This window comes from Suncus etruscus, chromosome 7, assembly GCF_024139225.1.
Source record: "Suncus etruscus isolate mSunEtr1 chromosome 7, mSunEtr1.pri.cur, whole genome shotgun sequence".
Taxonomy (NCBI): Eukaryota; Metazoa; Chordata; class Mammalia; order Eulipotyphla; family Soricidae; genus Suncus; species Suncus etruscus.
The window spans coordinates 41,113,196-41,140,843 of NC_064854.1; the positions used below are offsets into that span (position 1 = coordinate 41,113,196).

Here is a 27,648-nt window from a genome sequence, read left to right on the forward strand (position 1 = left end):
AGCGACTGTTCTAGGCTAGTGTGAGCAAGGCAGACACCTTACCACTTGTGCCACCACTCCGGGCCAGAGCTAACATATTTTTAGAAACAAAACAGAATCAGAAAACAACAACCTAACAGGGTTTAAGTTGCTTGCCTTATACACAGACAAATGTTGTTTGATCCCTGTCACTCCATATAGTATCCTGGTTTCTAAGGAGTGATCCCTGAGTACAGAGCCAGGAGTAATTCATGAACATTGCTTGGTGTGGCCCCCAAACAAATAAAAACCTACAACAGCGGGCCCGGAGAGATAGCACAGCAGTGTTTGCCTTGCAAGCAGCCGATCCAGGACCAAAGGTGGTTGGTTCACATCCCGGTGTCCCATATGGTCCCCCGTGCCTGCCAGGAGCTATTTCTGAGCAGACAGGCAGGAGTAACCCCTGAGCAACGCTGGGTGTGGCCCCAAAACCAAAAAAAAAAAACCTACAACAGCAAAGAATGAAGGAAAAGAAAACAACCTTCAGAAATACCTAGATATGAGACAGAGAGATAATATAGCAGGTAAGGTGTTTGCCTTGCACTTGGTCTACCTGAGTTCAATCCCTGGCATCCCATGTGGTCCCCAAAACACCACCAGGACTGATCCCTGAGCTCAGAATCAAAAATAACTCCTGAGCACTTCCTGGTGTGGTCCTCAAAAAAGAAGTACCTAGATTTCATATAGGAAAAATGGCAATAAATTATTTAAATTCGTAATTTAACTAATAAAATAATAATCATTTCAGGGCCAGAGAGATAGCATGGAGGTAGCGTGTTTGCCTTGCTTGCAGAAGGATGGTGGTTTGAATCCTGGCGTCTCATAAGGTTCCCCTAGTCTGCCAGGGGCGATTTCTGAGTGTAGAGCCAGGAGTAACCCCTGAGCACTACCAGGAGTGACCCAAAAACCAAAAAAAAAATTATTTCACTAAAATTCAATGGTCTTAATTTACCAGTTAAAAGACAGAAACTGGATAGAACAAGAAATAAAAAAAAAAAAACCTACCTTCTCCAGAGATCGTTTACAAGATCTCTTCTACAAGAGACCCACATAAGCTTCAATGTGGATTCATGGATTCAAAATGAATGGTGGAAAACAATCCTACAGATAAAGGCCAGAGAGATAGAGTTAAGGCACTTGCCTTTATGTGGTCAACCCTGGTTCAATTGCTGGCACCCTATATAGTATAGCAGGAGTGCTCCCTACACACCACCAAAAGTGCTCCCTGAGCACCGATGGGTCTAGCCAGGCTCCTCCCTACACACACACACACACACACACACACACACACACACACACACACACACACACACACGAGAAAAAAAATCATACAAGCAAATGATAACCTAAAAAGCTAAAATGGCCATACTTGTATCTGACAAATAGATTCTAGTAAGAAACAGAAATTAATATTACATAAAGATTAAGGATCAAGGAATTATGAAGTGTTAATGATCATTAATAGGTATGTGTTTTTTTACTGGTCCCACCCTAATCAAACTCCATCCTAAGTTGTGTGATCTGGTGATGGGATTATTGACTTTTTCCACTACTTGGTATTCCTCTCCCACCGTAGGGTGTGGTCTGGTTCTTGTCAATAAAAGTAGGGGTCTCAAAGAATGGGGAGGCGAGGCCCCAGGGTGGCGACCTGGCGGGTAAGCGAGGCCTGGGCCTGAGCCTGGGTCTCGGCCTCGGCCTCGGCCTCGGCTTCGGCTTCTATGTGACGGGCTTGGGCGGCGCTCGCGCGGCCCCATCGGGAGAGGTTTCAAAATGACCAACAAGGAACCTCTTCCCAAAAAAGTTCGACTAAGTGAAACGGACTTCAAAGTTATGGCACGAGATGAATTAATTCTAAGGTGGAAGCAATATGAGGCATATGTGCTAGCTTTGGAGAGCAAGTACGCAGACCTTAATTCTAATGATGTGACTGGCTTAAGGGAGTCTGAAGAGAAACTGAAGCAGCAACAGCAAGAGTCTGCTCGAAGAGAGAACATCCTTGTCATGCGACCGGCGACCAAGGAACAAGAGATGCAGTACTCAGATCCAGTACCTCAAGCAAGTTCAACAGCCTAGTGTTGCCCAACTGAGATCAACTATGGTAGACCTGGCGATCAACTTGTTTTTCCTAAAAATGAAAGGTGAACTGGAACAGACTAAAGACAAACTGGAACAAGCTCAACATGAACTAAGTGCCTGGAAGTTTACGCCCGATAGCCAAACGGGCAAAAAGTTAATGGCGAAGTGTCGAATGCTTATCCAAGAGAATCAAGAGCTTGGAAGGCAGCTGTCCCAGGGACGTATTGCACAGCTTGAAGCAGAGTTGGCTTTACAGAAGTATAGTGAGGAGCTTAAAAGCAGTCAGGATGAGCTGAATGACCATCATCCAGCTGGACGAGGAGGTGGAGGGCATGCAGAGCATCATTCTAGTTCTGCAGCAGCAGCTGAAGAAGACACAGCTTGCTCAGTACCAGCAGTAGCAGACCCAAGCCTCCGCCCCTGGCACCAGCAGGACTACAGCTGCGGAGCCCGTGGGGCAGGCAGAGGCCGCAGGTAAAGACTGCAGTCGGCTAGCCAACGGACCAAGCAATGGCAGTTCCTCCCTCCAGAGAATGTCTGGGTCTGGATTTCACAGGGATGGGGTCACAACCGAAGATGATTTTCCTTCCATTCCAGGGAACTGGAATTAGGCCTCAGACAGCTCTGAGGAGAGAACTGGCTGAGGAGGTAGGGGTTATGTAAACCAACTCAGTGGGGAGTATGAAAGTGTAGATTCCCCCATGGGCAGTGAGAACTCTCTCACGCACCACTCAAATGACACAGACTCCATCCATGACCCTCAGGAGGAGAAGGCCGTGAGTGGGAAAGGTAACAGAACTGCGGGCTCCCGCCAAGTCCACGATGGCTTGGACTTCAGTGGAAGTGTACAAGGTTCCATTTTGTAATATTTTTTCCAGCAGATTTTTATACAGTGTCATTTCGTTTGGGAGAGGATACTGTCCAGAAATTAATGCATACTTTGGTCACAATTTGCCTCTTTTGTGGGTGTTTTCTTTTTCTTCTTTTTTTCCTTTTCCCTTCTCTTTTTCCTTCTATACTTCTGCCACTTTGAAAAGTGTAACAGTTAATTGCTTTGTTGTTTAAAAAATGAACATTTTGTGTAGGCCCAAGTTGAGTTAATGTGAAGTTGTAAATGGAAATCTTTCTTCCAGTATAAACACAATAATGTCTGTATAAAAAATATCTGTAGAAGTTGTGCTGTGTCGGGACTTCTTCCTCATGCTCTTTTAGACTTCTACACCATTCAGGATTGGTAGAGTAGATGTCAGGTCACAACTGCCAAGTGTGCCCAGTACTGTAGCTTTATCACTAAAAGTTGGACTTGTTGATGGGGTCCTCAAGTAGTTTCAGTGTTAGATACAGTTTTCTCCACCATATATCTGTGCATTTTCTCTTTAGGTGACTGTTTAAGAAATTTGTGTGCATAGTTAACTCAGTTTTTATGAACTATTGTATTCTGTTAATGCATTTGCTCTGTGACTCTAGTATATCTCACCTGTACTGACCAAACCGAAATACAAGATTTTATGGTAAAAAAAAAAAAAAGTAGGGGTCTGAGGAAGGCAGGAGCTCATTCTTCAGATTTCCTCCACTACACTAAGCTGCTTTCCTTCTTAGGAGCTGAAGGATAAATGGGGCATCAACATATATGTCTCAACTATAACAGGTTAAAGAGAGACTTCTGTTATAATAGAGAATTTTGTTTTATTTTATTGTATTTCTTGGTGGGGGGGGGCAATGCCGGGTGCACTCAAGGGTTTACTCCTGGCTTTTTGCTCAGAAATTGCTCCTGGCAGACTTAGCTGACCATATGGGATACTGGAGATGAACCCAGGTATGTCCTGGGCCAGCAGCATGCAAGGCAAACTCCCTATAACTGTGCTATGGCTCCAGCCTCCTTATTTTATTTCTTATTTTGGTTTGGGATCATAACCAGTGTTTTTCAGGGCTTAGTATTTTGGGGATAATATGTAGCTCTAGGGATCAAGTCCAGTTGGACCTCATACAAGGCAAATGCTCCACCTGCCTCCCTGGTGTACTCTCTCTCTGGTCCCAGTAGTAGAGAATGTTAACACCTGGCTTTTTACACTAGGCAGATCAATCAGACAGAAAATAAATAAGGAAATAAAAGTCTTAAACAAGAATTTGGGAAAAACTAAGCTTAAAATATAGGGGCTGGCGCTGTGGCACAGGGCGTAAGGCAGCTGCATTGTGTGCACTAGCCTTGGACAGAGCACAGTTCAATCCCCCGGCATCCCATATGGTCCCCCAAGCCAGGAGCAATTTCTGAGTGCATAGCCAGGAGTAACCCCTGAGCATCACCAGGTGTGGCTGAGAAACAAACAAACAAACAAACAAAAATATGTTCATTCACAAGGCTCCCCAACAATAGGAAAGCAGAATAATATTCCTCTCAGTGTACTTGGAACATCATAAAAAAGTTAAATAATATTTAAAATCAGGCTTGAAAAAACTCAGAAATTTGTAAATTAACAAAAATGATACTAAACGGTTATTGAGTTAATTAAGTCAATAGTCAATAGCCAACTTATTATTAAGTCAATGAAGAAATCAAAGAAGAAAATAAATTCATTTCTGGGAAAAAATAAAAATGATGGCACAAGTTATCAGGACATATGGAAAACAATTAAAGCAGTACTATAAGAGAAGTTCATAGCAATATAGGCTTTACCAGAAATAAGAAAGGGGGCCTCCCAATGCTTTCCACAGACTGTGTTCTTTACACTGACTGTATAGAAAGAGGAGGTATAGTAAGTGCACCCCATATACACCTCAGCCTAGGACCTTTGCCTGGTCTGTATTGTGAATGGGGGGACATGGAAGCTGAAGCTGAAATAAGAAAGGGTATCTAATTTCATGGCTTAAGTAATTACAAAAAATTGGGGCCAGAGTGATGATTAGAGCAGGTAAGACATTTGCTATGCATGTGACTGAATCAGGTTCAATCTCCAGCATCTCACATGGTCCCCCAAGCACCACCAGAAGTAATTTTTGAGTGCAAAACTAGGAGTAAACCTTGAATACCGCCAGGAATGGCCCAAAAACTAACAAACAAACAAGCAAAATGAGTGCTGGATCGTGCTGGATCAATAGCAGATACGTCACTTGCCTTGCATGTGGCCAACCAGGGTTAGATATCCAGCATCTCATATGGTTCCCTAAGGGTCACAGTCTCCTGTGATCAAGAGGAATCAAGAGGAAATAGACGACTTCAACAGCCCAATTATAGATTAAAAAAAAAAATTGAAACAGTACTCAAGTGTCTCACAAAACAAAAGCCCAGATCTAAATGGTTTAACTAATGAGTTCTACCAAGCCTTCATAAATGATTAGTAGTCTATTCCTCTCAAATTCTTTCATAAAGCTAACTAAACAGGACTTTGTCCATATATTTCTAGAGGTTAACATTACCTTGATACCAAAAATAAACAGAAACATATTAAAACAAAATGACAGACAAATTTCCCTGAAATGCAAAATAAATGCAGATATCCTCAAGTGAACCTATAAAATAGAATCCAACAATATTTTCAAAATCATGACCAAGTGGGAGTTATTCTAGGGTTGCAAGGATGGTTCAATATATGCATAATAATTAATATAATATACTACATCAATAAAAAGGTTAAATGTTATATGACCATATTAATAGTTAGAGAGAAATGTTGAACAACTTTTAACATCAGTTTATGATAGAAAAATGTTATAAACAAAATGGAAATAGAATTTACCTCATGTAGTAAAGGTAATATACAATAAACCCATAACTAATAATCTCAATGAAACAATGAAAATTTTAGGCACCAGGGAAGGAAATCTCTCTCACTACTATTATTCAACAAAGTTTTGGAAGTACTTGCCAAAGTAATTGAGTGAAAATAGAAATAAAAGAGATCCAAATTGGAAAAGAAATTGAGCTATCATTATTTGTAAATGACATAATAAAAAAGATAGAAAAACCAAAAATTACATGAAAAATATTAGAAATAATGAACAGAGGTTGGAGCAGGTAGGACGTTTGCTTTGTACATGTTAACTTCTAACGTTAACTTTGGATTTGAGATCCATCCCACAAAGACCACCATGCAATAAGGCATGGGAGTTTATTTACCAGCTTACTGATTCACCCCTCTAAAGCCATGACCCCTTACTTAGCTCTTAGGCTCCTTTAATAGGGTTACAGAGGCTTCAAACCATCACAGTTAACCTTTAAGTTGATTGGCTGTAGTCTAGGTATACCTATTTATGGCTAGATACCTAGATATCTAGAATGGTATATTATGGTTTATGGGGCCTTGAGGTCTGAGTTAGCTAAAGTAGTAGAGGAGGGACGAGGTATCCACTGAACACTCATGACCTTATCTACCCACAGCCCTCCAGGTGACTTTTCTGGCCTAGTCTTTGTTTCTTAAAACTTGGGCCTGTCATGGTTGTACTTAGGTTCACAGCAAAGCTAGGTTACAGTTAATTCTAAATCAAACTTTAGATCGTAACATTCCCTTCTAGTTTCTTATGGGGGGTGGGGGGTAATGCTGGGTCATATCCAGCAATGCTCAGGGGCTACTCCTGGCTCTGCGCTCAGAAATCACTCCTGGCAGGCACGGGGGACCAGATGGATGCCAGGAATCTGGGATTGGCCATAGGCAGGCTCTAGCCCCAGCATCCCATCTGGTCCCCTATAAGTGATTAATGAGCAAAGCCAGGAGTAAACCCTCAGCGCCACCAGTGTTACACAAAAGAAAAAGAAAAAGAAAAGAAAAAGGGACAATGAAGCAATATGGTAAACTAGCAGGCTACACAATCAATATACAAAAACCTTTGCATGACTAGAATCAATCAACAAGAGGAAATCAACAATCAGCAGGAGGAAAAAGTCAAGAAAGCAATCCCATTTACAATTGTGGCAAAAATAGAATAAAATACCGAGGCATCACCCTAATTAAGATGAAAAAAGATTTAAACATTGAACAACATGTCACTATTAAAAGAAACATAAGACCTTAGAAAAGGGATATTCCAAGTTTATAGTTTATGACATTGTTAGGATGCCTTTCAGAACTGGAGAGTTTTTCATTGGCTAGGCTAATGTTTTGCACACAGGAGGCTAGAGCTAGGTCCTGACTACCCTGAGCTCCAGCATATTGGTAGCATCAACACAGGACCCAGGGAAGTGTCTAGGCTGCTGAAGGTTTCTTTTTGTTTTGTTGTGTTTTGTTTGGGGGCCAGACCCAGTGACACTCAGAGATTACGCCTGGCTATGCTATCAGAAATCGCTCCTGGCTTGGGGGACCATATGGGACTCTGGTATAACGAACTGCGTCTGTCCTAGGTTAGCTAATGCAAGGCAGATGTCCTACCACTTGTGCCACCACTCGGGCCCCTGCTGAAGGTTTCTAAAGTTTTCTCTCTCTTAATCTTAGCATCTCCCACCTTTTGCCACACAGTCCAGGATCCACGCCCCCATCTTCTCTTCAGCCTCTGGAGCCCTACAGAAAGCCCCCCTAATGTACCCCCTGTGGCATCCACTAGGCATAGGCAACCTCAGTGATAGTCCTAAGAGAAGAATAAGCCCTGAGCTGCTCCAAATTGGAAAGATGCCTGTGAAAAGAAACCATGTGCAGGACCACCATCAATTCTTCCCCTCCTCTCCTTTCTTCTTCCCTATTTGCTCTCTTCTCCCACACTTCATCCTCACATACCCTCCCTATTCCCTCTTCTCCTCCCCTCCTGGTCTCACCTCTCCAGGCACCCACCTCCCCTTCACTCCTCTTCCTCTTCCACTTCACCCATCTCCCTTCACCTCTTGTGGGTCTTTTTGTTTATTCAAAACAAAGACCTTCCCCAGACCCCAGGGTCCTCTTTCATCTACCTCTTTTTGCAAGTAAAAGGCCCACTGTTAGGGTCCGAGTAGAAGAGCAAAACCACATAACTGGAATAACATTTTAATACTTTAATTCATTTGCCAACAAGGCCCCCACACTGGCCAGCCAGAGCCATTTCCCCAAGCAGATGAGCCCCACCCAAAGTCGTGAGTAAGATTATATAGGGATGAGATATAAGAGGTTCCAGCTTTCTGATGATCCTTACAATGACTGGCTATCAGGGGTCCTCAAACTTTTTAAACAGGGGGCCAGTTCACTGTCCCTCAGACCATTGGAGGGTCTGACTATAGTAAAAACAAAACTTATGAATGAATTCTTATGCACACTGCATATATCTTATTTTGCAATGAAGAAACAAAACAGATACAAATACAATATGTGGCCCGCAGGCCATAGTTTGAGGACCACTAGGGGCACCTTACTACTACTCCCTTGTCCTTCCCTGATTGGCTACTTGATATGGCTAGGTAGTTTGGGGCGGGATCTATGGAAACAGGCTGTGAAGAAGACCTAACATGTGGCTTACACCATGTGGTCCTTACAAAATGGCATCATTTCTCCCTGCCCAGAAACTGAGAAGAAGCCTGCCATGTGGCTTTTACAAAATGGCATCCTTCCTTGTTGGGAATTCAGGTCCCAACACTCCTAGACTGGATTAGCTTCAGGTAGGTACTTTGTCACTCTCTACCCTTCCCTGTCTCGGTTGTGAATTGAGCTGGTCAATAAAGAGAGGTCAGTTTGGCTGGTTCCAGACCATAAGATTGAAACCCTACACACACACACACACACACACACACACACACACACACACACACACACACACACACACACACACACACACACACACACACCATACCTTTATGCTTGGTTTGGATTATTAATTGTCACAGTGATCTTGCTCCAGACCCATTCTTCCGGGGTTAGATTAAGGTGAATCAAGCCTTACAACTTCTCCTCTTTCATTTCCCCCTTCCCTTCTCTCCTCCTCTCTCTTCCTGCTTTCACTTCACCTTCCTCCCCTTCCTCCTTTCCCATTTCCTATCTCCATCAATTGCAGACTTAGGCCTGAAGGGATGAGAGAATCTGCTTCTTCCTCAGTCTCTGCCCTGGGGAAAACAAATCTGCTCCCATCTATCCTCTCAGCTAAACTAAGCAAGGAGTGGGATCATTGTCACACATTAGTTACTGCTTTGCTGGCTTCCATTTTCTCATCTTTGAAATGAGAAAAGAAAGTCTTCCCTGAGTGTAGTCACATTGAAATGCACTAATGTACAGGATGCAGGAAACTTTGCCCATGGAAAAGGTATTTTGGAAATGAGGCTCCAACTGGCTCAAATGGCCTGGAGCTCAGGCTCTGGATGCAGAAGACCCAGCTTCCATACCATTGTTAAAGGGTCTGTTAAAGCCCACCGCCCCAAATAAAGACCATGAACCTTCAGAGAATGAACTCAGCAGCACAAGGTTTATTGATTCAGAGCTCTGGGGTCCACCATCTTCTGACACAGCAGGTTCACGGGTGGAACCCCAAGCTTTAGAAACCCAGAGCCTTGGGACTGGAGAGATAGCATGAAGGTAGGGTGTTTGCCTTGCATGCAGAAGGATGGTGGTTCGAATCCCAGCATCCCATATGGTCCCCCGAGCCTGCCAGGAGCAATTCCTGAGCTTAGAGACAGGAGGAACCCCTGAGCGCTGCCGGGTGTGACCCAGAACCCAAAACCAAAATAAAAAAGAAAGAAAGAAAAAGAAACCCAGGGCCTTTATAGTAATTTATATGATAATAAGGTTTAAAACTTCAGATTGTTGTTTGTTTTTGTTTTGGCTCCACACCCTGCAGCACCCAGGGGTTACTCCTGGCTCTGTGCTCAGGAATCACTCCTGAGGGGTACAGAGGACTACGTGGGATGCTGGAGATCAAACCTGGGCCTACTGTGTGCAAGGCAAGGGCTTCCCCACTGGACTATCATTCCTGCCTCTAGACAAGTGCTGCTTATTCTGGGGTTTTCATCTGGGCCCTGCAATGCCAACCATTATCCCATCAGAGCAGTGACAGTGAATGATGCTTTCATCTCACCATTGTGCCTTGAAGAAAAATAGAGCTGCTGAAGAGGGTGGAAGATGATGTCGTCTTGCAAGGGTAAACTTCAGAGAAGTAATTGGATAACTACACTAAAATGCTTCTGCAAGGTAGTAGCTCCAGTTCTTGAGAACTGATAGCTGGAAACTTCATAGTGAAAAGAATATTTTCCAGAATAATGATTGTTTTTCCTCCCAGTGCTTTTGTGAAATCATCAATTGACTCTGATGCAATCAGGAGCTGCCAATGCAGAGAATAAAAACAGGTACTTGGGGGGGGGGGCAACATTGAAAGTTATTAGCTTATCTGAGAAGGTAATGACAAGGAGTGAAGAGAAGAGGACAAGAAAGGGTAGAACAGAAGGGCTAAAGGATCTGGATGGAGATGGAAGCACTTCTGAATTCTCTGAATTAATGTCACAGTCTGTGGAGCCCCTCCATGAACTAATACACATGATTGGTATTTCTGGAGAAAACCAAGAGTGTTCTGGGAAGATGAGACTCTGAGGGGTGAGGAACATTTTACAATGCAAAGTTAACACATTTTATGTATATTAGTATAACTTCTAAATAAAAATGCTATGGGGATCCCCTAAACTATATGGAAAAAAAAAAAAAACTTCAAACATTTTATTGGTTCACACAACTGTTACAATCCAAAAATATCCAATAATGCAAGTTGAAAAAAGTGCTATTCCTTAACTATCCCAAATCCCTTTTTGACGTCAGTCATCCTAGCCCACATCCTGATGGTTTGTAAAGATATTGCCTGTACCCTCCATATGGCCCTTTCAGTCCCTCCCTCTTGTGACCTAAGATATCTTGTGTTGGAATGCTCTTATGGCTATCTTGAGGCCTGATGTTCTGCCCCTAAGGTTTGGTTCCAGGAATGAACTGCCTCTTCAGGCCTAGTCTTTTTACTTATAATTGCAGCCTGTAATGGTAGAGCTTATGTCAACTAAGAGTCAACTCAAGAATTTCTAAAGGCAAGCAAAAACAGAATCCAGAATGAATATGGTTAGTCCTAATAAATTATACCTATTACACCTAACTTATCCCAGCTTATTCTTGACCCTTACACCATGTTGTCATTAAGCACCTCTAGGAGCCACCACCCACAACAGGAAGCACCCCCTGAGCCTTGCAGGATGTAGGCCTGTCAGCTACTCCTCAGAGACTTCTCAAATGCCCGTGTACAGGGGTGGGTATAGCCCCAATGCTTCTTTTTACTTAGGAAAGATGATATTAAAAAGGGGGGGGGGGCTTCAGAGATTTACTCCCTATCCTTTGATCCTCAGAACTGTGTGACTTAGACACACATAAACTAACATAGCCACACATTTGAACATACTCTCACTCTCACACGATCACAGCACTCTCACCCATAGTCATTCTCACACACACTTTCTCATACTGTCACACTCACAAAGCCTCACTCTCACACATACTCTTTTTGTTTTGTTTTGTTTTGGGGTCACACCAGAAGTGCTCAGGAATTACTCCTGGTTCTATGCTCAGAAACCACTCTCTCCTGGCAGGCTCGGGGGACCATATGGGATGCCGGGATTCGAACCACCATCCTTCTGCATTCAAAGGCAAATGCCCTACCTTCGTGCTATCTCTCCAGCCCCTCACAAATTTTTTTATACTTAGACACACACCCAGACACTGTCACACTGTCACACTCACATATAGTCTCACTCTCACACACTCTCTCACACATACTCTCATTTGGGTCCCATCACAGGAACCAAGGACAGGTTTTGTGCCACCTTGACAACAAGGAATTCAGGGATAGGTTTCAAGCTATCCTAGCAACGACTTGCAAACCCAAGCATCCTTCGTAATACCCTGGCAATGATTTGTATTTTTATTTATTTATTTTTATCTTTTGGGTCACTCCCAGCAGCGCTCAGGAATTACTCCTGGCTGTGTGCTTAGAAATCATTCCTGGCAGGCTCAGGGGATCATATGGGATGCCAGGATTCAAACCACTGTTCGTCCTGGGTCTGCTGCCTGCAAGGCAAATGCCCTACCACTGAGCTATCTCTCCTGCCCCTGACAATGATGTGTAAAACCAGGCATGTTTCAACAACATAGGGCTAGTGAGAGCCCAAGGACTTTAGTACTATGCCTACAATGACAGCTGCTGGGAGAAGAACTTTACTTGGGACATAGAAGAAAGACTTTCTGGGGTTAAGCAAAACTTAGACAAAATGCTTTCTGGTAAAGGCCACCCTACTCCTATCTAGGCTTAAAGTTTGTTTGTTTGGTTTTTCTAGCTTTTACTATGCCTATGCAAAATAACAGCCACTTTTAGAGCTCCTATTTGAGGGTTCTCACCCAGACTCTTACATTCTAAAGTTCTATCTAGATCTTTAGAGCACTATTCTGGTTTATCTCATATTTTCTGCTTTTCAGTAAACAAAAAAGGGGGAACTGTTGGCTTACAATTTACAATCCAAAACAAAGATCCTCCTTGGTTTCTTTGTATCTGTTTGTTTACAATTTGGTTTCAAAACAGAGATTTTCCATATTCCAACTTAACAGATTTTATATGTCTCAAGCAAACTGAGATAGCGTGGCTCAGGATAGGCATTTGTCCTTAGTCCCCCACCTAGCATGGTCTTTGTACTCAATAAAAACTGCAATTCTGACAAGCAGCTCTCTCTTAGCTTGACAAGACAGTCTGTTACTCGGCTACACATATTTCACTCTCAGCTTAGTTTACATTATTTCCTGTTGCTACCCTTGCTCCAGACCCTGGGTAGAAATACATTTTTGGCGGGGGGGGGGGGGGCTGGAGAGATATCATGGAGGTAAGGCATTTGCCTTTCATGCAGAAGGACGGTGGTTCGAATCCTGGCATCCCATATGGTCCCCCAAGCCTGCCAAGAGCAGCGATTTCTGAGCATAGAGCCAGGAGTAACCCCATGAGCGTTGCTGGGTGTGACCCAAAATCAAAAACAAAAAAAAATGAAATACAGAGTTTGGGGCCATTACACTCATTACATTCATAGACACGCGCGTGCGCGCACACACACACACACACACACACACACACACACACACACACACAGTCTCACTAACTCACTCACCTCACTCACTCACTCATACTGTGAACCACACCCAGGCAGTTTTGGGGAATCCCAGCTGTTCTGACTCACCCTCTGCCCTCAATGACAGTGACTCATTCCAGGAATGTCTCTAGGATAAGACCCTCCAAATCTGTGTCTGTTTTGTCAAAGGGAGATTCTATAGATCCAATAGCATGATGTGAGAATAACAAGTATAAAGAGCAACATGTACTCTGCTCTTAAACAAACTGTGCCCATCACTATATGTATCAATACATAAATGCAAGGTCTATGGGGAGTGAGGCCCCAGAAACTGAGAAATTCATGGGCTGGGCTGCCGAGAAGTGGTGTGGCCAGGGTGGAGAGAGCCAGAGCAGGGCGAGCCAGGAAACTCTTGTGCTGGAGGCTGCAGGAAGCCAGTCTGACTGTGCTGATACTAGCCTACCAGGCCTATGCTGCTCAGAGGACTTGGTGGATACTCTCAGCTGCCAGCCTAGCAGGAGGAAGGAGCTTTCTCAGGAGCAACTGTCCTCAGAGAGATAAATAGGAGTTGAGTACAACTGACAAACAGGCTGTCTCCCAACAGAGAGAGACAGCTTAGAGATAAGAATAGATTGGAATCCCATGTCATAGCACAGGGAATAAAGCAATTGTCTTGCATGCAGCTGGCCTGGACTTGATTCCTGCTACTGCATAAGCTCCCCTAAGTCTCTCTATGTGTGATCCCTAAAAGCAGAGTCAAGTATAAGCCCTAAAGACCACTGAAGCCCAAATCCCTCTCAAAAATAAAGACAGGTTGTCCTCAGTTTACCCTTCCTCCAATAGTTTGATTGGTACTTCATTAAGTTCGTAGTTTAAATGGATCATGCATCAGGGGACTAGCCCAAGAGATTTTCTTGTTCATACTGGTACCTACTAGTCAGCAGACAATCCACTACTCAGCAGCCTATTCTGTCTTCCTTGTTCTTCCATTCTTCTGACCATGCAGGCAAGATCTTCGTTTGAACCCAGCACCATATAGGGTCTTCAGTGTAGCACCAGGTATGAATCCTGAGCTCTGCCAGATATGACCCCCAAATCCAGAAATACAACAGGGTGTGTCATATACTCTTCCATTCTTCACAGAAATAAGGCAGAGCTAACTTTAAGAAAAATTGGGGCTGGGGCCAGAGAGATAGCATGGAGGTAAGGCATTTGCTTTAGATGCAGAAGGACGGTGGTTCAAATCCCTGCATCCCATATGGTCCCCCAAGCCTGCCAGGAGCAATTTCTGAGCGTAGAGCCAGGAGGAACCCCTGAGCACTGCTGGGTGTGACCCCCCCAAAAAAAAATTGGGGCTGAAGCAATAGTACCAAGGGTATTATTGTGTGTAGCAGATCCAGGTTTAATCCCTTGTATCCCATATAGCTCCCCAAGCACCTTCAGGAGAGATCCTGAGCAAAGAAAGACCCAAGAGTAGCCTAGGAACATCTCCAGGTGTGGCCCCCAAATGAAACAAAATGTAACCAACAATAAAAACATAGCAAAACTGGGCCTGGAGAGATAGCACAGCGGCACAGCGGCGTTTGCCTTGCAAGCAGCCGATCCAGGACCAAAGGTGGTTGGTTCGAATCCCGGTGTCCCATATGGTCCCCCGTGCCTGCCAGGAGCTATTTCTGAGCAGACAGCCAGGAGCAACCCCTGAGCACCGCCGGGTGTGGCCCAAAAACCAAAAAAATACAAAACAAAACAAAAAAAAGGCATAGCAAAACTAAGGAGAATCAGGGCCAAAAAGATTCCTCAAAGGGCTGCGTACATTCTTTGTATACAAGAGGTCCAGGCTGGATCATGTATCACATGGTCCCCTGCACACTCCTGGGAACAATGATGAACACAAAGGTGCTGGGTGTGTCACCAAAGTTATGCCAAACAAAACCACAGAAACTAAGAAGAATCTAGGAAGTGGCTCTTCAGTGGAGCACTTGCCACATATATATATATATATATATATATATATATATATATATATATATATATATGAAGTCTCATCACTGAAACAAAAAATTCCTTCAAGAAAATTCCTCTTAACTTGGATTTCTTGGGCCTGGAGAAGCCACGAGCTATCCCAACATCTCTGCCCTTTGAGTCATGCCATACTGCGTTCTGTTGCAATCTCAGGCACTATCATTTGCAGCCTCACCAGAGCCACAAAAGAATGGTTGTGACTTCTGGCAAGTACCACAACTGAAACAACATGAGCAAACCACACCCAGGGAAGTGACGCTGCTGGGAGCCTGGGGAGCCTGAGAGTGGTTAGAGCGACAACAGCTAGAGGTGGGTCACTAAGACTGTGACCCCCAGGAACACCAGTCTAAAGGGGACAAACCTCAGGAGCATCACAACTAAGTGCCACTCTGGCAAGCGCCACCTTTAACACAGTAGGAGCCCCACAGTATCTCAGGCCCTACCCAGTCATCACAACAATGGCTGTGGCTGGAGAGTGAAGGAAACCTTTCCAGGCTGGTTTAGAGTATCTGCCAGTAACCCTACAAGTTGCACATCTGTGTGCCAAAGGACCTCCTATGTCAAGGCCACAGTCCTGCATACAATCCCCACCTTGGCTCACCCTCAAACAATAGAGGCAAAACCTGATCTACTGGATCTGCATATCCTCTTCAGGCATAAAATCTATATTTTATCCCATGCCCCCCATTATTGTGATGCCTAGCCAAATGAGCGATAATTTAGGTGAACTTCCACCTCAGGGGGAGCAGTTCTCTGAAAGGCGTGACAGACTGTCCTCCAGACACTCTATACTGACTTTTCTTTTTTTTTGGGTATCTGACTTCTTTTTTTTTTTAATTAATTACTTTATTTAAACACCATGGCTATAAGATTGTTCATAATACATTTGTTGTTGTTTTTCCACAGTTAAAGTCATACAATATACAATGCCCTTTACCAGTGCACATTTCCCACCACTGATGTCTCTAATTTCCCTCCCATCCTCCTTTATGCCTTTTCCCCTGCCTGTCTCTGGGACATACATTTTTTCTTTTCTCTCCTTTCCTCCACTCCCCTACTCTCTTCCCTCCTCTTCTCCCTCTTCTTCCTCCCTCTCCCCCCATCCAGAATGTCTGGACTAACTTTAACTAAATTGAATCATCCAGAGGAAATAAACATAGTTTTAGATTCTCACAGCTATTCAAGACTTAATGGAACAAATAGCAAAAAACACCAACAGACATATTCAAGAATGGAAATTAAAACTAAACAAAAACAAAAGTGCAGTTCCAGATGGTTTTACAAGTGGTTTCTTAAAGATTTAGAGTCAAAGGAACACTGTAAAAACAGTGTTAGAGTGGCAATTATCGTTTGCATAGGCCCGCCAAAGTATGGGGGACATGAAAAGGAAAAACATTGGCCTAAATACAAGGAGACTTTACCCCTGAAATTTCCTGACATAAGTCCAATTCTAGGCTCCAGGCAAACTAGTTTGTCCAATCCAGGTCATTGTCTGTACTGCCGATACAGTTTTATTTTTCACACAGTCTCTGTTGTTGGTATCATGTTTCTGTATTGAAGATCCTGGAATCTGTATATATACTGACTTTTTATATTAAATTAAAACTATGTCCATTTAAATTCATTGTTTGGGAATATTCTCCATGTCACCCTATAAATATTTGATTGCCTCAAATATCCATTGCCCTTCTCTTAAATTGAGAAAAACATCTTCACATATTTCAACTACTTCTCATCCATTTTAATCGTTTCACCAGCATCCTCTAAAAGCTATCAGGTATATGTAACATGTCAAAGGTTAAGATAGAGGCGCCAGGGACAAAGCAATAGGACAGTGAATAGGGAGTTTTCTTTGTAAGCAGCCAACCTGGGTTCAATTCCAGGCATCCCATTTGGTCCTTTAAGAACCACTAGTACTGTAGTGGGGGCCAGAGAGATAGTGCAGCAGTAGAGCATTTGCCTTGCACTCAGCTAACCAGGAAGAACCTGGGTTCGATCTTGTTGTCTCATATGGTCCCTGAGCCAGGAGTGATTTCTGAGGTCATAGCCAGGAGTAACCCCTAAGCATCACCAAGTATGGCCCCAAAACCAAACAAAGAAAAGATAAAAGATAAAAGAACCACCAGTAGTAACTACTGAGTGCAGAGTCAAAAGTAATCCCTGGGGGCCAGACCAGTGGCAAAGTGGTAGGGCATTTGCCTTGCACATGGCTGACCTAGGACGGACCTCGGTTCAATCTCCTAGGGTCCCATATGGTCCCCCAAGCCAGTAGCGATTTCTGATGACATAGCCAGGAGTAACCCCTGAGCATCACCGAGTGTGGCCCCAAAACAAAACTAAACTAAATTAAACAAAAAAAAAGTAATTTCTGAGCATTGGCAGATGTGACCCCAAAACAAAACAAAACAAAAAATATAAGAAACAGTACCCAGATTGTTTATAAAGAGACTCTTTCTCTCTTTCTCTCTCTTTCTCTCTCTCCATGCCTCCCTCCCCAGCTTCCAGTGCCAGGATTAAACCCAGTGCCTCACACATGCAGGGTATGTGCTCTGCCATTAAAGGAGACTTTTTAAAGAATAAAAGAATCTCATGCAAATTATAAAATGAGCATATTCAAAGATTCCATTTGAATCATCCGCAAATGAAGGAACCAGTGGGTGTTCATAATTTATCCCAGGGAGAATCCAGAATAGTCGATTTGCCATGTGGACTTGAACTTGTTAATAGATGCAAAACCAGTAAAGAAAAACTCCTTGATTGTCCTTCTACATGAAATGGTTTATTTGAATTTATTTGCATATATTTGCACAAGATGATCACAGAGCTACCAACTTAACTTCTACAGAGTTGTGAAATTGCTCATCACAGATAGCATGGGTGTGATGATACCATGGGTAGTGTGTTTGGCTTCTTCCTCCTCATTCTCTTTGGAATACACAGGAGGTTTTTTTTCCCCCAAGGGTTCTGTGTTTTCTTACCATCATTTGGAAGGAAAACCCTGCATATTGGAAGACCTAAGCAATAGTATAGCAGGTAGGGTGCTTGCCTTGAACGTGCCGATCTGGATTCGACCTCTGACATCTCATATGATTCTCTGAGCACACCAGGAGTAATTGCTGAGCACAGAACCAGGAGTAAACCTTGAGTATCTCCAGGTGTGACTAAAACTTAAAAAGAAAACAACTTTCATATGGATTTCAAACAATCCTTCAAGGTTAATTTTACACCAACTTTCAAGCCACTTTCCCACAGATCATTACCTAGTCTTCCTTGTTCTAAAATATTCTTTCTCAAAAGCCCAAAAAAGGTAAAGTTGTGACTCTCCTGTAGGTATAAAATTAACAACATAATGATTGCACATAACTCAGCATTCAATGAGGTTACTAAGCAGATGTTATTACTGGTTCAAAGGAGAGTGCAAAGAAGTGACTTAGGTTCAAAGAAGAAAAATGACTGACATCAGGTCCACCACCATCTCAGCAGGTCCACCTTCACAACTTAGTAATTATATGGGCCACACAACCGCTCAACTCATCACATGTCACACTGTTTACATTTATATCTTCTGCCCTTGAGTTAAGCAGGCAGGGAAGACCCACATCCAGCCTAACTCCTCAGAATGGGGCTTGAGGGAGGGGTTGATTACTACAAAGATGCACCTTCAGAAGAGCAGGAGCACAGCAAACATATGGGAGTCCATCAAGCTCAAAATAATAACATGAAAAGTTCTCTTTTTATTGTTTTTGTTTTGGGGCCACATCCGGTTATGCTCAGGGGTTACTCCTGGCTCTGTGCTCAGAAATCGGTCCTGGTTTAGGGGACGATATAGGACACCAGGGGATCAAACCACTATCCATCCTAGGTCAGCCACGTGCGAGGCAAAAGTCCTACCACTGTGCCACCATTCTGGCCACAACAAGAAAGGTTCCACCAGTATCAACCAGTTCTATAAACTCTCAGAAAGACTTTACTGACACTGTCGTAGATGTTTAAAGAGCTCTAAGAAATGATAGCCCAGGTAGTCAGCAAAGTGCAAGTGCAAGACAGTAAATTAAAAAAAAAAAATAGAATCAGAAATTACAGAAATGAAGAGTATGTAGATGATATTTAAAAACAACTTGGGGTTGGGGCTGGAGAGATAGCCTGGAGGTAAGGCATCTGCCTTCCTTGCAGAAGGACGGTGGTTCAAATCCCTGCATCCCATATGGTCCTGAGCGCTGCTGGGTTGAGCCAAAAAACAAAAAACAAAAAAATAACTTGGGGCCAGAGTAATAGCACAGCAGTAAGGTATTTGCCTTGCATGCATATGACCAGGACAGACCAGGGTTTGATTCCCAGCACCCCATATGGTCCCCTGAGCCTGCCAGGAGAGATTTCTAAACTCAGAGCCAGGAGTAACTCCTGAACACTGCCAGGTATGACTCAAAAACCAAAATAAATAAATAATTAGAAAAACCCTCAATAAATGGCCCAAGCAGCAGAATATTAGCTATTATGGAAAAGATTGAAGGAAGAGAGAGAGAAAAGAAAAAGATCTGCCCCAGAGGTAAGCAAGGGAAGGGTAGAAGGGAAACTGGAAACCCTGGTGGTGAGAAATGTGCATTAGAGAAGGGTTATGACAGAAACTCAATCATGAACAGCTTTGTCACTGTGTATCTCATGGTGATTCAATCAAAGAATTTGCTTATTAAAAAGAAATTGTTGGGGCTGAAGAGATAGCATAACGGCGTTTGCTTCGCAAGCAGCCAACCCAGGACCTAAGGTGGTTGATTCGAATCCCAGCGTCCCATATGGTCCCCTATGCCTGCCAGGAGCTATTTCTGAGCAGATAGCCAGGAGTAACCACTGAGCACCGCCAGGTGTGGCCCAAAATCTAAAAAAGTAATTAATTAATTAATTAAAGAAATTGTTGGGGCCAGAGCAATAGCATGCTGCCCACCTGAGATGGACCCAAGTTCGATCCCCAGAATCCCATCTGATCCCCCAAGTCTGCCAAAAGCAATTTCTGAATGCAGAGCCAGGAGTTAACCCCTGAGAGCCACCAGGTGTGGCCCCAAAACATAGATTATAGATAGATAGATAGATAGATAGATAGATAGATAGATAGATAGATAGATAGATAGATAGATAGGTAGGTAGGTAGGTAGGTAGATAGGTAGGTAGATAGATAGATAGATAGATAGATAGATAGATAGATAGATAGATAGATAGATAGATAGATAGATAGATAGATAGATAGATAAAATAAATTTTAAAAGAAGTTGTAGATAAAAATTTCCAAAAGTTGGGGCCAGAGCCATAGCACAGCAGTAGGGCATTTGCCTGGCATACAGCCAACCTAGGACAGACCTGGGTTTGGTCCCTGGCATCCCATATGGTTCCCTAAACCTGCCATGAGTGATTTCTAAGGGCAGAGCCAGGAGTAACCCCTGAGGGCCGCTGGGTATGGCCCAACCTCCCCCACAAAATTCCCAAAGTTGGGGAGATGTAGGCACTGAAATCCAAGATGTTCAAAGGATTCCAGTGAAAATAAACACAAATAGAAAGTTCTATAACACATTATAAACAGAATAATAGTAGTCAAAGACAGAGACACAATATTGAAAGGAGCAAGATCAAAAAAGGAATGTACATACATAGGAAAGTCCATATGATTCCAGCAGACCTATCAAATGAGTCTCTATAAGCAAAAAAGAATAGTACAAAACCCAATGAAATGAACTCATCACCAAGAATCTATCCAGCTAGATCATCATTCACATTTGAAGGAATTTACAGAGCTTCATATATAGACAATAACAGATAGTTAGAACAATAGACAATAGTTCGGAGGTTTCATAGCTGTGAAACCCATTATGCAAGAAGCATTAAAAGAGCTTCTTCAAAAGACAAAACAATTTTCCCAGAACTTTGTCATTGAATATGGCATTCACATGGTATTGTTGCCCTTTCTTAGATGAAGAATAATGTGTTAATTCATAATTTGCTAAGGGATTTTATAATTTTCAGTCATAAATTATCATTACACTTATATTGAATATGCTATATCTTTTATATGACTTCTTATATCATAGATACCCTTGTTTCAATATTTTACTTATCAATACAGATGCTTAAGCATATCCATAATATAATTTTAATGTTTGAATCACCTTGAATTACAGAGTTAAAAGTTATTCACTAGTATGTTTCAGAAATATAATATTCCAACATTAATTTCTTCACCAGGTACACTTCCCTCCACCCATTTCCCTAACGTTCCTCCCACTCCTCCAGCTGTTTCGAAAACAGGCACTTTCCCTTCTATTACTGTCCTTGTGTTCTCTTCACTGACTTATGCTTCCAACCCTAATATAGTATTTTTAAATACAAAATCAATGTTGCCCTTTCAGGATGAAACACACTTTGATGATCGATCAGAGTGATATTTGGTGGGGCATTTGCCTTGAACACAGCTGACCCAGGTTTAATCCCTGGCATACCATAAGGCAGGGGTGGCGAACAAGTTCGACACAAAGAGCCAAAATTTTAAACTGTGAGAGTCAGAGAGCCACACCACGCAGTGACCTGCCAAAACAGACAAACACTCACACAAAAGCATCTAATTTTAACAATAATCTATTAAACACATATTGCGTTTTGCCATTTTGAGTGAGGGTCAAAATCCTGCAGTGATGGTGAGGGTGTGCTGCGTCCTCCACACTCAGAACTCACGGCAAGATGTGACCCAACATGTGACACACGGGTCCCCCCAGCTCGCTGGCCTGTGCAGTTGTTTCCGAGGGATGAGAGACAGGATGCCGCAGTCTGGGGGTGGGACTGCGCGCTCGGAGATCTCTCCTCAGAGGTCCCTCCTTAGAAGCAGCAGAACAAAATCCAAACTTGGCAAAGAGCTACAATATACAAAATAATGAGAAGAGGCAAAGAGCCGCATTCATTTTGGCCGGGAGTCGCATGTGGCTCGAGAGCTGGGTGTTCACCACCCCTGCCATAAGATTTCTTGAGCCTGTCAGGATAGATTCCTGAGCACAGAGCAAGGAGTAAGCCCTCAGCACTCCCGGGTGTGGCTCAAAAATCAAACTAAATAAAACCAAAAATCACACTTTTATAGGCCTATTGACGTGTTTTCTTTCTTTTTTTTTTTTTTTTTTTCTTAAAACATTCTCAATTCTCTTGAGGGCCAAAAAAAAAAATAGCACAGAAGGACAGGGTGCTTGCCTCGCATGCACCTGATTTAGGTTCAATCCCTAGCATCCCATATGGTTTGCAGAGCTTGCCCAGATGATTCCTGAGTGCAGAGTGAGGAGTGGCCCAAAACAAACAAAAAATCTTCTCAATTCTTTACCTCACTTTTTTTTTTTTCTTAGTTTTTGGGTCATACATTGTGATGCTCAAGGATCTCTCCTAACTCTGTCCTCAGGAGTTACTCCTGGCAGGATATGAGTGTACCATGTGGGATGCCAGGTTGAACCCAGGTTGATCGCATACAAAGAAACACCAGCAACCTATCCACTGACTATCTCTCTAGCCCTTCTATTACTCATTCTAAATTATGCATTTTTATGATTTTTGTATTTTATGTGAATTTGAAAATTAAAAAGAACTTAGTACTAATTGAATAATATTATTTGTAGTATTGATTTTTGGGGTTGGGGGGTTTGGGAGCCACACCAGGTGATGTTTAGGGGTTATTCCTGACTTTGAACTCAGGAATCACTCTTGGCAGATTCTGGATACCATACCCCATTGCTGTGGAACAAACCAGATTGGCCTTATGCAAGGCAAGCACCCTGCCTGCTGTACTATATTGCTCCAATCCCTATAGTACTAATTTTATAATTAGATTTATATACCTATAAAAATGTATGCAGTTTTTCAAAATTTTTATCATTTTATTTTTGATTTATAATTTTGTAGAATTTCAAGAGTTAGCTTTATTTATTTATTTTTGGTTTGGGACTACATTTGGTGATGGTTGGGCTTACTCCTGGCTCTGCACCAAGGGATTACTCCTGAAATGACTTGGGGAACTTCTGTGGTGTCAGGAATCATGGTGCCAGGTCAGTTGCATGCAAAGTAATGACCCTGCCAATTGTACCATTGCTCTGGTCCTAAGAATTTAGCTTTATTTAGCTTTATTTATCTATATGTGTGCAGGTATCACCATCTCCACAATAAAAACAAAAAGTTCTCTCTCATATATGGCATATAAATAAACACAACAAATAATGGCTAAAGTCATTGGAACTGCCTACAGATTTTGTATATAGAACTGAGCTTACATGGAAAGAGGGGCATAGCTTGGAGGGGTCCTTGGGAACTCTGATGATTGGTGTGGTATATGAAAGCTATAGGAGAAGTATAACTAACAGTATATTGTAAATCCCAATACAGTATAATAACAGTATATTGTAAATACCCGAGAAAAGTGGTAAAGCAACAACATTAATAACAAAACTATTCAGAAGAGACATTTGTTCTCCTATGTTCATTGCAGCATTATTCACTGTAGCCAAAATTTGGAAATAACCCAAGCAAGTGTCCAAGGACAGATGACTGGATAAAGAAACTATGGTACATATATGTAATGGAATACTACTCAACCATAAGAGAAGATGAAATCATGAAATTTGCTGCTACATAGATGGAATTGGACAGTATCATGTTGAGTAAAGTCAGTCAGAATAAGAGTGACAGACAGAATAATCTCTCCCATATGTGGCATATAATGAAGCATAGTAAGGGAATAACAAATGGCATACAGAATCTGAGAGCTGATCTACATTTAGTTTACTTTGTCAGGGATACTGCAAGGGAGGGTGAGGGAGGACTCTGAGACAGTGGTGAAGGGAAATGGTCATTCTGGTGGAAGGAGTTGGAATGCTGTATGCATGGAACCCTATCATTAGCAATATTTTAAATCAAGATGACTAATTTTTTAATTTTTCTTAATTAAATTGTTTTAATTAGGGGCAGGAGCCAGGGGCTGGGAAGGTGGCGTTAGAGGTAAGGTGTCTGCCTTGCAAGCGCTAGCATAGGACGGACAGTGGTTCGATCCCCCGGCGTCCCATATGGTCCCCCCAAGCCAGGGGCGATTTCTGAGCACATAGCCAGGAGTAACCCCTGAGCATCAAACGGGTGTAACCCAAAAAAGGGGGGGGCAGGAGCCATAGCACAAGTCGTAGGGCATTTGCCTTGCATGTGCTACCCTAGGACAAATCACAGTTCAATCCCCCAGCATCCCGTATGGTCCCCCAATCCAGGAGCGATTTCTGAGTGTATAGCCAGGAATAACCCCTGAGCATCACTGGGTGTGGCCCAAAAAGAAAAATAAACTGTCTTAATTAAAAATTTTAAATTAGAGACCAGTGAAATAGCATGGAGGTAAGGCGTTTGCCTTGCGTGCAGAAGGTCAGTGGTTCGAATCCCGGCATCCCATATGGTCCCCCGAGCCTGCCAGGAGTGATTTCTGAGCAGACAGCCAGGAAGAACCCCTAAGCGCTGCCAGGTGTGACCTAAAACAAACAAACAAATAAATAAATAAATAAATAAAATTAGGGGCCATAGCAGTGGTCTAGAGGTAAGGCATCGGCCTTGCAAGCACTAGCCTAGAACGGGCCATGGTTCAATTCTCCATTGTCTCATATGGTCCCCCCAAAGTCAGGAGTGATTTCTGAACACATAGCCAGGAGTAACCCCTGAGCATCAATCACAGGGTATGGCCAAAAAAAAAATTTTTTTTTTTTTAAATTAGGGGCCAGAGTACTTGCCATATACAAGGCCAACCCTGGTTCGATTCCCTGACATCCTAAATGGTCCTGAGTACTGCCAGGAGTAGTTCCTGAGTGTAGAGCTATGAGTAACCCCTGAGCATCATCAGATGTTGTCCAAAAACAAAACAAACAGAAAAAAAGAATACTGACGTGGGGGGGGGGGCATTGGAAAGATTGTACACATGCCCTGAAATTTATGTAGTATTGTGAACTAGTGATAAATTTAAAAAGATCCTCATTGGAAGCATGAGATGAATGTGGTAAGGAATAGAAAATTCTCCATAGTGGGGAGAAAAGTACCTCTCTCTGCTGAATAAAATTCACTTACATCTATACATAAAAATAGTTTTTCCTTGCAACTGTGAGTTGGAAATAACTCTGTAACAAAGAAAGGCTGGAGTCAGATACTCTGAAAGGGGATGGCAAACTCTGAACAGAATGGACATCTTGAACCATTTAGTTCTGTGTTGGGGGGTGGGGAACGGGGAGCCTACTCTGGGTTTTGCAAGATTAAACATATTCTTTCTTCCATGCATGACATAAACTTTTCCAAATAGTGACAAATCTCCCCTGGGTGGGGAGGGAGAAAAGAAAAATGTGTCCTAGTTAAGACCCAGTGTTCTAAACAATACTTAGTTTCCAGGGCTGGAGAGAATACAAGGGTAAGGCATTTGGCTTGCATATTTCAATCATAGTTTGAATCTCTTGAACTACATAAGGATCCCTAAGCACTGATAGGGGTCACTCCTGAGCACAGAGCCAGAAATAGTCCCTCATCTCTGCAAGTGTGCCCCAACGTCCTTCTCCCCCAATCAAATGAACAATATCGTCAAGTCTTCCTGTTTGATATGGATTCTCCTTAACTGAGGTTCTGTCTTCCAGTCCACACTTTTAGGCACGCACCCAATTCTCTGCATATGAGCTGACATTCTCAGGCTACTGCCTAACAGGGTGAACACTGAGGCCCCTACCTCAGACATCATCCTTGACAAACCTTTTTGGGGATTTTTTTATTTGTTGTTTTTGTTGTTGTTTTGAGGCTACACACAATAATACTAAGGGTTTAATTCTGGCTTTGAGCTCAGGATTCACTCCTGGTGGGCTCATGAGACCATGGGGGATGTTGGGGATCAAATCCAAGTTGGCCACATGAGATGCAAGCACCCACCTACTCTGCCAGCCCTGTCCAAATCTGTGGTTTCTTTTTTACCTTTTCTTTTCTTTTTTTTTTTTTAACTTTTTCTCTATGTTTTATTTTCTTCTCTCTCTTTGTAAATTTTGGGTCACACCCATCAGTGCTCAGGAGGGGCTCTGAGTTCAGTAATATTTCGTAGTGGTGCACCAAAGACCCTATGGGATTCTGAGGAATCAGACTTGGGTCCGCTGCATACAAGGCAAGAACCCTACCCACTGTACTATTGCTCTAACTCACCAACCCTGTTTGACTGAAAGTTTGCCCCCAGCAAAAACAAACCCCCAGGGGCTTGGACTGCCTCCTATGACTTAGACTCTTGTGAAACACTGGGAAGTGTCACTAAGCCCCCCCCAACCCATGCTCAGATTCCACTCCTATAAAATGGGGTGACAGGGAGCATTCGCAGGAGAAGGATCAAAGCCTTCAGGAGAGTCTGAGGCACTGAGTCAGCACCCAACTGATAGCAGCTATTTTCATCTCCTGGATCCCACTTCCTGATCGGCTGACTCACAGGCTGGCTCACAGGGTGTTTCCTGGAGAGTTGCAGGGCACCGGACTAGGGGGTCAAGGACTGTCTTCCAGCAACCTAAAATAAAGGGACAACCGGGGGGTGGGGTGGGGGGGGGGCTTCCAGAGTTGAAAGTAGAGATGTAATTTGGGGAGCAAGGATTTGGGTAGAAAATCAGAAAGTGTCCTAAGGAAGGAAAAAAGGCCTGTGTTTTTTGTTTGTTTTTCGGCCACACCCAGTGATGCTCAGGGGTTACTCCTGGCTATGCGCTCAGAAATCGCTCCTGGCTTGGGGGACCATATGGGACGTGGGGGGAATGGAGCCACGGTCCGTCCTAGGTTAGTGCACGCAAGTTAGACGCCTTACAGCCTGCGCCACCGCTCCCGGCCCAAGGCCAGTGTTTTTGGTTGGATTTTTGTTTACTTGTTTAAGAGAGCACTCCCAGAAGTGCTCAGGGAGCATTCCTTGCGGGTTTGGGAGACTATATGGAATACAGGAAGGCGAAGCAAGAACAGTATTTGCTGGACTGTCACTCTGGCTACATGTCATTCATTTTTAGCTTCAATTGATTCATTCTTTTGGGGGGAGGAGGGTGGTCACACCCGGCGACGCTCAGGGGTTACTCCTGGCTCTCTGCTCAAAAATCTCTCTTGGCAGGCTCGGGGGATCATAGGGGATGCCCGGATTCGAACCACCGTTCTTCTGCATGCAAAGCAAACGCCCTACCTCTATCTCTCCCGCCCCAATGTCTTCCCTCTTTACTTCTTCTCCCCCTCCCTTCCCCTTCTCCCTTTCTTTCTCCCACTCACCCTTTGTTTTTTGCTTTTGTTTTGTTTTGTTTTGTTTTGCTTTTTGGGTCACACCCTGCAGCGCTCAGGAGTTACTCCTGGCTCAACGCTCAGAAATCACTCCTGGCAGGCTTGGGGGACCATATGGGATGCCAGGATTCGAACCACCGTGCTTCTGCAGGCAAAGCAAACGCCCTACCTCCATGCTATCTCTCTGGCCCCTTATTCATGCATTTTCACTTTTTCTTTCT

At 43.2% G+C, this 27,648-nt stretch overlaps 1 non-coding gene and 1 pseudogene across 1 annotated transcript; both read left to right on the forward strand.

The window, feature by feature from the left end:
- Positions 1–1,723: 1,723 nt before the first annotated feature.
- LOC126013435 (pre-mRNA-splicing regulator WTAP-like) lies at positions 1,724–2,960 on the forward strand (annotated as a pseudogene).
- A 1,824-nt stretch (positions 2,961–4,784) lies between these two features.
- Positions 4,785–4,917, forward strand: LOC126014675 (small nucleolar RNA SNORA51). The gene has a single exon (XR_007497677.1). It is a non-coding gene; the product is annotated as a small nucleolar RNA SNORA51 (small nucleolar RNA).
- Positions 4,918–27,648: the final 22,731 nt, after the last annotated feature.